Raw genomic sequence first — 15,197 nt, forward strand, 5'->3', positions numbered from 1 at the left:
TACCGGCTTACATCTTTGTTTTCGTTCGGTCAACGGCGCAGTGTCTGGCCGAAGGAACGAGGAAACGTACCGGAGCTCCGGTATGCTGTTATGGGAGACGCTAGCCGGTCGTAATTGAATCGACCGTTCTTAAAGGGCGATAAATCTACTCAAGAAACTGCGTCGTTGGCGCGGCGTGTCCCACGTCGCTATCCATCGATTCCGACCGTTTCTCGTGGTCTCTTTTCGTCGTTTCGCCTCGCGAGTACGTGACGGTCGATACGCGCGAATCCTCGCGAGACTGGTCGGTAGCAAAAAGATGAAAAAAATGTCGCCATAACAGAAATATGCATGGTGTACTTTATAACATAGCGGGAAAATATAATCAAAAGTAAACTTTCTAAAGGCATTGATTTGATTGAAATGCCATTATCGTCGCGATTAATTTACGTTTTAATTATTCAAATAATAAAATCGAGATCGCTGTCACCGATATCGCAATCATTCCGTATCAAATATAACGAATACATTATCATAATTATTGACAGTGGAATTCTCTCAATACAAACATTGTCCTTTCCCGAAACATCCATTCGGGTAATATAATTAGCCAGTAGAGGCTTACGTTTGTTTTCACATGCACGCATCGTCGGTCACGCTAAATACGCGTCGGCGAAACGCAAACGGGTGATATCAGGATGATATTAATTTTATACGATCGGAGGGATATCTTTGACGATAATTGACAAAATTATGACGAGTTGAACGATACAACTTGATTCAATAATCAATGAATAATTTGAAAGTTATTTTGCACGATTGGTGTTAAAGGCGTATCATGGTAAGCGAATCATTACGGTCGATTCCGTACGATCGCACGAAAAAGACGGGATTTGCGGCTTTCACGGAAAACCATTCATCCCGCGAAAATGGCCTTACGAATTTGAATGCGAATCCGATGCTCGGTCACGAGGATCGCCGGCATTATTCTCCGATAATGGGAAGTAGCTCCAGTCGTTGAAGAAAGTTTGCGTGCGGACAAGTTTTTTTTCTCGATATATAAGCCCCTAATAGGTTGCCCAGTAAACCTTAAGATCGAACGAAAATCGTATTCTCAAATAAATGTATGCAATATTATAATTATCGATGTTGAAGGACAGCTTCAGACATATGGATTTTATTAATTTTTATACAATTATCATAGCATTACTCTATTTATACTATTATTATTACTACATGTTGCGTGAAAAATGTAATTTAATACATGATTCATTAGGCATGCGCGATAATTCAAACGTTTATTTAGATGAATCTTCTTGCTTTGCGATATCACGTATATGTGGCGTGCATCATGTGTGCACACATGTGAGAAACGTAACAACGTGGTATTTAGAGAAGCATCTAATTATGCGACGTGATAACTGCCAACGAAAACCGCGAATAATGGAGCGCTAATTAGTCGTTGTGCGTGTAAATGAATAAATCTAGTAGCTGCTATTTGTGTGAAAAAGAAATAAAATTCTCGCCAAAGAAGATGTCTTTTTACATGCTTCAACAAATTACAAATTTGGCGTGTCAAAGTTATACATATGACGCATATAAAAATACAATTTATCTACGATGGCAGAATTCCATTTTTTTTTCAAGATATCAAAGATAAAATTTCCAAACAAATGAAATTGTCGAGATTTCTACATGTCACTTTGTCAACAATTTCAAAACTTATATGATAGTTCAAGACTGCAATCATGCCAACAAATCATGTCGAGAATAATTTCCTTGCTACGAAGAAAAAAAATCTTAACATTCTAGCGTCATTTTCTACTTATTCGTTATATCCATTGGAATTGAGATCCACGGAAATTCGAAACTTTACAATACCTGGCATAATTTCTTCCGAATCAAAGTGTGTCGTGTCCGATGGCAACAACCATTAGGAGTTAACATGTTGCAACGTAACGGTTGATGTAGCTTATGACGCTGACGAGAACTGCAACCCGCACGGCCAAATTTGGCGCACTCAGGTTCACCATGCGGTTCGAAGCTACCCACTCTCATTACGTGTCGCCGCAGAATGGGCTAATCTGCAGTGTCGCGCGATGAATCGTCAAATCTGCCGCCTGGCACATCGCGCGAAATGACCAGAAATGACCACAGTGATTCAAACGTATAATAAGGAAATGATTTTAAGGATACCATCTCTCTTTTTATCCCTTATAAAATCGACAATCACAAAAGATTTTGGAAAACGGAACTGAGAATTACCGGAAAAGAGAACACTAAATAAAGAAAGAGAGAAAGAAAGAGGCAGGACCGCAAGTACTCTCGACGCGAGATTTTCTCTGATTTCGGAAAGTTGGGTAACGGTAAACCGATCGTAATGATGCCGATAAAACGCTATCGATGACGACGACGCAGAAGCGCCCGCGAAGATTCGAATCTATCGAAGATGTTATTTACTCTTCGAAAGCTCTGCCTCTATCTAGTATCCACTCATCGATTCAACGCCGCCCCTTCCACACTTTATTCAATCTTCTATCAACGATTCTGATAATTGTGATTATTAATAAAAAACCGCGTTAAATTTTTTACATTCATACACTGTTTCCGCTTTCTTTCCACTTTTCACGTGCTTGTCGTACTCTCTTCGTTCTGTTTCTACTAGCTGTCGACCGGTCTGCAGGAACAATGGACAGGTAGCAGAGCGCGCGAATGAACGGACAAGTGTCCCGGGAATTACCTATTGTTTTTCCCAGCTCCCCGAAAACGCGCAGGGGCCATCGGGAGCATTAATGCCTCTCGTAATAGAGGGAGGCACGTAATACGAGCCGGGAACGCGTCGGCAGATGCTCGCGCGTAATCCTATGTAGCCTGGCGCACGTTTTGAGGGCATCGTCTACACCAGAGGTGGTAAGCGAAATTCGACACTGCTGTAGTTACGATGCGCGGATGCAAAATACGCAAAATATACTTCTGTAGTTAAGAAACAGATGGATACAGGTCCAAGAGAAAGATGATAGCTTAATCTCTCAGTACAAGTCTATGAAAGTCTAAAATCGCGTAACGCACATTTTCAAAACAAATTTAGGATAAATATGATTAACTTGTACATAAATTTTGATATTTACTTAAAAAAGTTTCATCTTTAAAGAATATGACTTGTGTATATAAAATTAGAGTAATTTTTGAGAAAGCATTTCTCATCGTTAATGCATGTGCGCGAATAAATTAACAATAAATTGATAATTATCGTCTCCTTTAGATTTGTTTCCAGTTCAGAATGTACGCGTCATTAGCCGCCAGGGCTCCCATTGCTTCTTTAAAATGCAAACCAGATGACATAACTAATTACTCTTGCACCCTCGCGGCTACAGAAGGCTGGGATAAAGAGAAGAAGCAGAGAATATAGAAACAAGTCGCAAAATATGAGGATAAAAAACAAAAGATAACAAGAAGGAACGGAAGGAAATGTTTGACCTACCGAGGTCGGTGTTTATGCATACTGTCCAAAGTATACAATGCATGCTGCTATCTCTCTCTCTCTCTCTCACGAAATATGTGAATATTTTATCAAAGCTCTCCCCTCTATTGCAAAGTGTAGCACGGAAAGTAAACATATAAAGGATCTTTCGAAATATTTAATACATCATGTCGCATTTAAAAATTTAATTCGCGCGCGATGTAATATTTTACTGTTATTTGAGAAAAATGCAATCTCAATAAGCAGTGCTATGTCGAGATCGTAACCTTCTAACAAGTTTCAAACTGTCAATAGATATTAATCCCGTAAGAGAGCTTCTCGGTGAAGAAAAGTCACGTTCGGTGATCATTTTATGTGGTATAGCACATAGTATGTTTTTATTTGAACTAGGTCATTGCAAGAGGCTACCCGCTCTCCAGGAAGCACTCGTAGAACGGAGGCACTTAAACATCTCGACGATGCCGAGGAGTTTATTGCGTCTTTGACACCGAAGTGCAGTCAAAACCCATCGTCGTCGTCGTCGTCGTCGTCGTTCTACAACGGCAGCTGCTGCAGTAATGCCGCTTCCGCGTACCTTTCCGCATCGCGACGAAGGAGAATTCGACGGACCGAACTCGTCGTTAACCGCTGCGCGAGCTTTCGTGATCTGGTAATTCAAAAAATGCGAGAGCTCGTAATCGAGCACCTGTTCGTTTTGTCCGCATTATCTGTAATATCGTTCGTACTCGTTTGCAGTTATTGATCGCAGCGTTCTCGAAAGCAAGAGAAAGAGAAAGAGAGACAGAGAACGAGAGAGAGAGAGAGAGGGAGAGAGCTTCGAAATAAATAATAATTACGCAAAAATGGTGGAAAATACAAAGTGGAGAAATTTTGAAATACATGCATGTTATGATTTATTACAGCTGTATATCAAAACTATTATAATTAATTCCGTGAAATTAAAATAATCATGAAATTATGATTATTTAGATTGCGAATGCAGATGACGCGATTAGCGTCTTGTTATTTGCCAATCTTATGAGACCGTGTATGCAGAGTTCTTGCGTTTCGATTATGTCAGCGTAGAATTCGTGTTATTATACTTGGATTAAGTAGAAGAACTTCCGCTTTAGAATTTCAAGTAAAATGCTCGAAAGTTAGAGCACCGCGACGGAGTGGCTATTAAGACTGCTTCAAAAGCGCAAACGCCTTACGCTTGAGTTGCAAGCACGTGTGTAACGCTTCATACATGCTCCATCTTTCTTTCTCTCTCTCTCTCTCTCTCTCTCTGTCTCTTTCTGTACGTCCCTGTGAGGCGACAAATGCGTTTGTAAACTGGGTCGCCAAGACGATTATCCCCTCAGATGTAACTACCATTAAGGTACGGATGGATACGGGCATTATTATCACGCTCGAGAGATTCCGCGGAGTCGTAGCCAAATCGAGAATAGGATACTTTCGATTGCTTACGACCATCTATTCCCCAAACTTATTTCTACAAGACTTCCTACATTGTTGACTCGTGCTATTCGCAGTACATACGCGCGATAAATCCGTACCGGTATAAGTTGCCGTTCCACAAACTCTACACATTCTACAATTTCCGTAGTGCGATTTCACGAATGTCGAGCATTTTACGAAATAAATTTACGGAACAACAACGCGAAAGCAACACCACGATGAAAAGCAAGGAAACACTAGCTGAATATATTCGCGATACATCGACCTATCTATGATTAATATCTTTTATCTCGATTGATTCTTTCTATCTTTTTATCTTTTCTTTCTACGTCATTAATGCATATTGATAATGTAATAAAAATTCACTTTAATTATTATATCAATTAATCAAGATGAAAGTTATTATATCAATTAATCAAGATAAAATTGAAAAATATGAAGAACAATCCATTCTGAAGAATCCGATTTGCCACGTATTTCGATGAAAAAAATCAGCCGCATCTCGATATTCGGAGAAAGTGAAGCCGAGAGAGTTTATAGCTGATTGCCGCGAAATTTATAGAGGATAAGAAACGAAGATGCTTGGAAAATCCTTCGGAAACATTACCAAATCGGCGCACGTGAGCGCGAGTAAGTCGCGCCAACAAAGAAGGTGGAAATAAAGAAAGGGAAGAGTGTTATATAAAGGTGGAAGGTGGAAAACAGAGGGAACGTGTGAGATGAGGAATCGAGCGAGAGCGAAAAAATATCCTATGAATTCGTGAGTGACTTCGAATATCACGTTCGGTCCCGCCTGGCGAAGATTTTCTACGACTTTCTAGTCCGCGATATATCCGGAGTCCGCTTGCAAGTTTAAACCACACCTTGTGTCGTACGTGTTGCAAATGTATTCCACGCATAACGCGCAAAGATTTTCCTTCACGCCGCTGCACTACGCTGAAATTTTTTAGAGAGAATTTTTTAAACTCTTTTAGAACAAAATCTTAATTTCGGAATGTCGCGATGACTTTATTCGTTAAACATGCGCAAGCTTAAAAAAGCTTGTCGGTATGAATTAATTGACTTGAAGAGAAAAATGCTGCAACTCATATTTTTTAAATCTCTCTTCATCTATCGTGTGAGCGTGAGTTTGTAAATTTTTCGTAAATTCTGTTAGTTCCTTAATTTAAATCTATCAACTCGGTATATATATAACTTAAATATTTTATTAAACCAATAAGTATTATCTTTGTAACTGATTCTAAATTACAAATTCGACGGGGAATTGGTGCCATTAAATGTAATTCAAAATGTGCCAGCGTAATTAGTGGGCTGCGATGAAAACGCATAGATCGTACCGATTAAATATCTATGTTTCAATTTATGTTCGATTTTCATGCATAGCTATCGGAAAACGTAATTACGCTTATGACATTTAATGCAGAGTTATGTAATTACACGTCGAGCTTTGTACCCGTAATATATCATGCGAATATCTAGTCAAACATGCATAATCGTCACTTACGTCTTTATCCAACGGTTATTTGATCATCCTATTTATCTCAACTTCGTATTCTGGCGATGATGCTTTCTCTCAGCCTCTCAATCTTCTTCCTCGATTCCTGCAACAAAATAAAAATTGATTAGAAGAGTGAACAATGTCGCATTAAATTTCACGCGAAATAAAATTAATGGAAACATATTATTCTTCTCTAAAAGGATTAAATATTCACGCATCAAAATGAAATATCAAATACACATATATGTGCCTACGCATATCAAAACCACAAATTGGATGCATAACCGCGAACGAGTAATCATTATACCTTCATCGTTTCAAAGTCCAAACATCCGATGATCATTATTCGGTTAATATACCGGAGAAATTTGAATCACGCTCGCGATCCTGTTATCCTGATAATTTCACGCGCGTATAGAGAACAATAGTAAAATAAAACTCGTGGCTTTCAACTTTAAATTCTGACAAATTGAAGCGAAACGCATTTTCGAGAAAAGAACGAGCCGAGCGTTATTCACGAGTCCGTCGAATATCGACAATCTCGTTCGCGCAAACTTTACAGGAATACTCGCAAGATTCTTACGCGACGTCGCGACGGCGTGTACTCTGCTGAAATTAAAATCGATACTTGTACAGAAAGAGGGATAGAAAGAGAGAAAGAGCGAGAAAAATAAAGATAACGTCTGGATTCGACTCCTCTCGTTCGCGTTTATAAAGCCGTGTAAAATTGTCGAAGAAGGGAACGTTTGGATAAATAATCATTCTGCAGAGTGCGAGTCTTTTGCGTGGGGGGAGAAACGCCCGATAAGGTGGGCGAATAACGAAGTGGAAGAAGCGAGTCGTAAAGCAGCGGGAATAAATAGTCGAGCGTCAAGTCGGCGACCGAAGTTTGCGAATGCGCAAATCCTGAGGGAAGTCTTAAACGAGAATTCCGCGTGATCGTCTCCTCTTCCTCCTCTGATTCCGCGCATTCTTCGTATAATTATTTTATCGTTACAAAACGACATCGCGCTGAAAGTCTGCAATTTCGTTGATAAATCGATCGCTTCTCATTGCGTTTATTCCATTAATCTATAGATACGCAAATAAAGAAATGACCTATTCGACATATTTCTATAGTTAATGAATTTAACAATAGATCAACAAAAATAAAAAAAATTTTAATAATATTATCGCAACTCGATAAAAAAGAAATAAAAAATTGAAGATTTCGAAAGCGCATAAAATTGCGCTTTCGAAAGATGTACGATTTTATGCTATGCGATAATATCGAGATATTATTCCTGAAAGAAAGAAATGGTGCTCGCACGTAAACGTTCGGCAAAGTTTACTCATTGATGTTCCCTTATTTGTCCTAAAACGAAGAAAGTTGAGCGGAATTCTGAATGGAGGAAGGTGCGAAACCGCCTCGAGAATAAGTGGTGAAATGCTCGGTCAAAATTTACGAGCAATACTTTTTCACCGCAAATTCTCGGGATATTCGTGAATACCACTGCATCCCCGAAATCGCAGTTTTGTACACTTAATATAGTTCTGTCCCCTCTTATATCTGACACAATGTGCTCGTATTTTAGGAAAACAAACTGTAGAAATAACGGTAGCTTTTAATTGTTAGTTAAAGTAAAAAACTATGAAAAAAAATTATGTAAAAAATTAAAAATTATGTAAAAAAATGTGAAACATTCAAGCACTCCTGCTGGATATAGTGAATTAAATTAATCTAGAACTTGTTTTTCTAAATGTCAATATACGAAATTTGTGTTTCCCTGAGAAAAATTCCGACGCGCTGTGACGAATTTTTACGAGATTGTCTTCCATTGACTTCGTAATTTTTATGTTTACGCACTGAGGGAGGAGCATTTTTCTGGAGCGAACTACTTCGTTCCGATGGGACGGCGTATTCCTTTTATGAGAGAATCCCTTGCAGCGGCGTCCGTCGCAGACGCGATATTCATACGAATAACATTCAGTTTCCCGGCTGTCGCGGAATTTATGAGGAAGACGAACCGCGGATCGGCGAAAAGGAATTGAGAGACCGGCGATAGGAATAAATAGTAGAATATATTTGACGCGACAATTTCAGTTTACGACTAATACATCCTGAAGAAAATCTTGAACGTCAATATAAATATATATATATATATATATATATATATATATATATATATATATCCATGCATCACGTCCGATTCTGTGCTTGCTCTCTCGAAAATGCTTTTTTGTGCAAATAATTTTGAAAATGCTCTAATTTAAAAAAGATTCAAGCAACGCTTGTCTCATACAAACAACATTTTATTTAATTGGTTTATTCACAAATTGACAATTGTTTTCTATTCTACTTTTATTAAAGAAAGTATCCAAATCATTAAAAGTTTAAAAAAAATTATATTAGAAAAAAATTATATAATTGGAAAATAATTTTTCAAATTGTAATAATTTTATTAGATAATATTATTAGACCAAAAATATAATAACATTTTTCATTACACAGAACTATAGATATTGTACTAGATCGATGAAACTGGCACTGTTAACCACAGAAAATCGACACGTGAATTTGCGTCGCAAAAACTTTTATCCTACAGATTTCGTAATTTCATCCTTGTTGTGCCACGAGCAGAAACGACGCGTCTGAACCAATAATAATTAAAGAACAAAACTCACACCGGTTGCGGTACGTATAGATACAAAAAATATTTGCGTTAAATTCAACGAACGAGAAAAATAACACGAGAAAAATAACGAAAACGCAGCACGCTGACGATATGTTTGCATTCGATTCTTTACGAGCTCGTACACGAGCTTCGAAATAATATTGTATGTAAAAAAAAAAACGGATTCAAAATCGATAAATTCGTATCCGATATCGATATAAAAAAATATCGCCCTTTTCAGATGTTCCCGAAATCCGATATTACTATGTGATAGGATAGTTTTTATGACACAGCATATATTTCTTTAAGTTACATTCATATCTAGAAATTCTATTTCTCCTGAATACTCTGCCAAGTAATAAAATAGTAATAAAATAGGCATAACTTGTGTGCATGTGTGTATACACATATGCGATTAAAAAAAAGTGCCATATATAAAGTACATGCACCCTGTCATAAAGTAACTTCGGTTTACGATACATCACCCTCGAAATCGACGATCCATAAAAGATGTAACGCAACGTGCTTAAACATTTTTTTTATGTCAAGGCTCGATTTAAAAAACGAACCATCACTTGAGTTATATTACGTTGCTTTTTTAATCAAGTCGCATTCTTAATTAGCAAGCATCCACATTTATCGAAAATAACGGGGAGATTTCGTTAATGAAAATGCTTAAAATAATGGCAAATGCGAAGACACTGAAAATGGGCGGAGGTTACTCGATACGTCGTTCCAAGTCAAGGGTATCCGTAGAAAGTTAACAGTCTGACAAAACGGATGGCATATTGAATTCATCGATACAAGAGTATATGTTTCACGCGCGCAAAAAACAGCAGACTCCCGTCGAGAGCACTATGGGAAAACGATCGCGTAACATACAAAAAAAAACAAGTACCCCCGAGAGATCAAACATTTCGATTAACGAAGTGCTTGAAACATCAGATGCACAAGCAGTTATCCACGCTTGATGGATTCAGGTAGAAATTCGACCAGCACTTGGAACGATTTGCACGTCGAAATAAAAATGTATATCGCACTGATTTTAATTGTAAGAGCTCCTCTTTATCTTCCACGTGCGATTGAATTTAAATGATGCGCAATAACGTGTAATATTTAATTAAAGAGAAAAAGATGAAAAGAGAGAGAGAGAAAAAGGAAGAGAAATGTACACGTTGAAAAGCGTACTTTAACCTTTCGAATGTTAACCTAGGTACCACCATTTTCCATGGGACAAATGTCAGACTGCTTTGCTAGGTATTGCAGTGACATTTTAATTATAAATTATATATTTTAAATATATTTATAAATTTTATATATATATATGTGTGTGTAGTAATAGATTTCTCAATATATATCATGTATATAAATCTATAACATATATATATAAAATATTATTCACTAATAAAATATATTAGAAATCTATAAAAAAAAAGACATTATTATCAGCAAATTTAGCATTTTAATAACAATTAAATTATACGAAGAATGCACGGTCTTTTTTATAAATAAATTAAAGGAGAGCAGATATTATATTGCATTTGGATTTATTTCATTAAAATATCCGTAAAAAAAGAAATATGATAAAATAGCTTTCATTTTAAAACAGAATCAAAGATAAAAACTTGAAAATATTATTTAGATTGTGATTTTTCTATTCAACAATTTGTACAATAAATGTAGGTAGAAAAATGTGGTAGAAGACCAGTCACAGAAGTAATTAATTTTTCCGTTTTGAGGTACATACTCTTGTAGAGAAGAACGTTTCTCCATTCGCGCGGCTAACTTTTATTTTCCTTCTCGTTTCATCTCGATTCTTATGGGTCGTTTTCTATTTTACGCGGAAGTGACAGCGAAAAAGAAATAAAATACCGAATGTAACCTAAGTATTATATACCGTGGAAAGAGAAGAGAAATTCGCTGGATGACGGTAACGCGAGCTTCGTCTAGAAAATAGAGACTTAAGACGAAGTCCGGGAGTTATAATTGCCAACGCGACACTTTCTGTCGAGGAGCAAGAGAAAGAAAAAAAAGGAAGAAAATGAAATGAAACATTTTGTCCGCGCATAAACGGTCCATTGACACGCATAATGTGTGAATAGAGATGACGGATTTATTATCTACATAGATTGTAGATAATAAGTAAAAATATGTGAGACAAAGAAAGCCAAAGAACTCAATACAGTGCGAATAAATTAGTCAGCTCTTTTTTAATTTTCGACCGACACTTTCTTTGTCTTTCGTCGGATGCGCAAGCAAGATAAAAAGAATGAAAAAATACTTTTTTGCTTTCGTTTACATATAATTGTAATTGCGTTCTTCCGGATTAGCTTGATGACTAGCTATAGCCTTTGTAATAACTGATATGAGCGGTTTTACGAGTTTCCATTCATACCGTGGCCCAAAGGGTGAAATTAGTCGGAAGCTGTTAAGTTGTAAACGACGTTTCTAAACACCGATCTAAATCGTGTCAATTGCACACTGAGGAGAAATATACGAAATAATTGATACCTGCTGCAAATAAAATTTTCTATATTGCATGCGAACGCATTTACGACGCCCTCACGTTTTTTATGATCACTGACGTGACGGTATGACTGTGGGAACTTTGCGGATTAGATAAAATGCGAGACGTAATGTATTTTAAATTGATAAATGTACCTTCCGATCTGATCTTTATTTACAGATCATCATGGAACTTTTAATGTGTGCAAGAATTATTGTAACATAATTTTTATTTTTTTTTGTTACAAAAATATTAATTTTTACCAGGACACATATTTATATATTTAGTTTCTTTTTCATGCAAGAAGAATTTACACCATTAATTTTTTACATCATAATTCTTTCGTTACATCTGAAAAATTTTGATACGCAAAATAACGCCCGGCATCCTATCCCTGCAGACATATTCGGTTCTCGATCTGCCATGTTACATACCGTGTCCGTCCAATTGCCTGCTCTTGTAGCGAACGATATTAAAAAAAAGAGAGAGAAAGAGAAAAACAAAACGCGATCGACGTTTTACCGACACCTGTCAGACAGGAAATAACTCTTGTCATTGTTTTGGTAGTCAGCACTAGTGCCGATTCTAAAATTGTTATGTCATAGATACAGTATCGACTGTGCAACTCGGCCGTCGTACTTCGTATGGTTACGTGATGACCAATTTATACGTCATATTCTATGTCGTACGAGAAGCCATATATATCATCCAAGATCAAATCCAGCAGATATCACGTTAGCGACGTGATATCAAAATCGTTTGTAATCTCGAACAAGCGCCTTTATTCCATGTAAAACTGTAAAAGTATAACAATCGTATAAAATAACCCTTTCCAGCCACATTCTCAATTATATTTTTGTTTTATATCTATTTATTTATTTTATTACATTCATTTTATATTTTATTTTATATACAACAAATAAAGAGAAATAATAAAATTTGACTAGTCCTCTTTAAAAAACATTAAGTAATTACATTAGAAACGAATACGAATTGTTAAGTATAAATGAGTATCGCTAATATTCTACTTTAGCAATTATGTATTTTTTGCGATAGTAAGATAAAAAGATACACAGATTACTCGAGATATTATACGTTAACAATCGAAAGGCAAACAATCCATGTGAATTCGGAACAATTGCGGAAAATGTCGCAAGAAATGTATAGCACCATGGAGATTGCACCGTATTACTGATAGCATATCTCGAATAAGTGCACATGCACCGTGTACAGCGCACCTGGGGCACATTTTGCACCTTAGATTATACTCAAAAGTAAATGTAAGCTCTACACACATAGAACTATATTTTATGAAACATGTATAAGAGAAAATAGGTCGCCGCTCTTATCTCAAAATACATTATAGGTATAATCTTTTTAGACATGACAAATGACAATAATGGACGACTCGCGAAACGGTAAGTGAGAAAAAACTTACGGGAAGCAACGACGTGTTGGAATTTTTCCCGTAACGATACGAGCCCCCTCCGTAGAAATTCTTGTACGACAATTCAATCAAATTAATTGCAATCAATTAATCGTGATTTCCAATAGAAATCGACGAGCTAGCGACCGACTGTCGTCCAACTGATCGATATTTACAAGCGTAAACATCAGTTGCACCCGCCGGCAACTTCGAGAATTAATTAAAGTGTTAATTAAGAGGAGAAGCACTTAATGATACTTAGACGATAGCGGCCAATTGTGATGTACATGTTTAACGCGAAACGATGAGCAAAGCTAGTGATCGTGATTCTTTGATGCCTGATATTGCTGTTTACGATTACGGCTTTTCGCCAAACCCGTATCGTGTGTATCAAATTGTGATACATCGCGTCGCGTTGGTGAGGATGACGCTCCCGTCACAAGAGAAAAGTATTCACTTCGCGAAAGCACTCGCCCGGATTTATGACCGCTGAAAGGGAACTACCGTCGATCCGGTTTCTCTCTATACGAGTATTATATTTCACGGTCAAATGTCATTACTTGTGCTCGCCATACCGGCGGCTCGGACGTATTGGAAATGTCAGAGCCATAACATTTCCCGTTAGAAAAAAACCATGGGGGAAACCCCACCCTCTCTCTCTCTTCGCTCTTTCTCGAGTTCGTATCTCGAAAAAATCATACAGATCCTCATTATATGAGCTCGGAGCAGTCTCGCATTATTATATTTCTCCTGACTATACTTTCAAGTTAAATTATTTTAAAGTCACTGTGACATTCATCAAGTTGCATTCCATTCATAAAAAAAATTATCAAACTTGAAATTATGAAACAGTCTTTGACAGTTTAAATAGACGCGTTTAAATAGATACGCGGAAAATCTTATATTTCTTATTTAATATATTGATGCTTAATTTATTTTAATAAAAATGGCGAGTTTCCTATATTTGCTGCGAAATAACCAACCAGTCCCAGATTCACCTAAAAAATGAAAGCAGCACTCGGTGTATTCTGTGCAATGTAATAATAGCATGTGCAAGAAGAGGAAGAGAGAGCTTGGGGATTTTTGTGCTATTTCTAAAACCTGGGAGCGTTGCGCATGGCGTTGCACTCAAAATGCAGCGATGATTGTTTATGTTGGCGATTTAATTAAGCTCAGTGTTAATTCAATGTACGTGTTCGGAACAACTAACGAATCACGGTTCCATCTGCGTGCCGGATTAGTAGGCACCCCGTGCAGCCTACCCTCGCGACTAAGAAACGTGTATCGTGTGCATGAATATGGTAGTAATTAACCGCGATTGTAGAGCGACAACGCTCTCAAAACACGCAGCGCATGCGAGTCGCTTTATCGACGTGAATACTTATGCATAGCGCGTTTAGTTCATGGCGCATGAACGCATCCCTCTCTCAAATTACTCAAACAAACGAGATATTTATTCGAACAAAGGAAAATTCAAATACGCGCAAATGAGAGAAACATGAGCACCGGCAATAAGTTACAAAAAGTTGGTTTGGTATCAATTATTTTTAATAAATTAAATCCAAGAGAGATGTGCAAGTAATAGAGAGAAAATACAAAGTCTTATTATTTCATTTTTTTACGTCGACACATTTTAACAAATTTCTTATTTCTCAAAAAAAATTATTACCTCTAAATTATATTTAATATTGAATTTTCAGAAATACACAGGAGCATGAATTAAATTTTCATCACGACAAATGTTATTTCAATTTTTGAAAAGGACCAACGTTCTGTATACGAAATACGACAGCGAGTAAACATCTTGTATAACAAACGTCAATCCAAAAGCATAATCATTCGGGCACAACTGGAACGTACTATGTGTATTTCGAATTTGCGTTACTCCTACGTATAAGCCGGGCGCGAGGCGTTACCGTTAACACGATAGATGGAGTAACTACATCTAATAACAGTTATCCCTCGTTATTCCTCGCTTATATAGTCCAAGAGTACACTGACAAAGTAAACTACCGTCAGGTGTCGAAGTACGTCCTCGTTAGCGGGTTTACAGCTAGGTCACCATTGTGTAACTACGTAGTCGGCGTTGCATGCAGGCTCACTTGGCGAATGTCGCGGCTATGCTTCGTACTACAACGAGACGATATTATCTTGGTATAACGACCACGATAACGAGAGTCCCTCGACTTTTCTGTCCGATCCGCGCTGCGTGC

At 37.2% G+C, this 15,197-nt stretch overlaps 1 protein-coding gene across 2 annotated transcripts in view; it reads right to left on the reverse strand.

The window, feature by feature from the left end:
- The window catches only part of LOC145972727 (uncharacterized), a 238,513-nt gene that overhangs the window by 145,354 nt on the left and 77,962 nt on the right, over positions 1 to 15,197 (reverse strand). For both annotated transcript variants that reach the window (XM_083101588.1, XM_083101587.1), the window contains exon 5: positions 6,405 to 6,501. The gene's annotated coding sequence lies outside the window, so the exon portion shown is untranslated. The remainder of the gene's footprint in view (positions 1 to 6,404; positions 6,502 to 15,197) is intronic.

The sequence above is a fragment of the Camponotus vicinus genome, unplaced genomic scaffold (genome assembly GCF_025532165.1).
Source record: "Camponotus vicinus isolate PSW18456_S1 unplaced genomic scaffold, iyCamVici1.0 SCAF_6, whole genome shotgun sequence".
Taxonomy (NCBI): Eukaryota; Metazoa; Arthropoda; class Insecta; order Hymenoptera; family Formicidae; genus Camponotus; species Camponotus vicinus.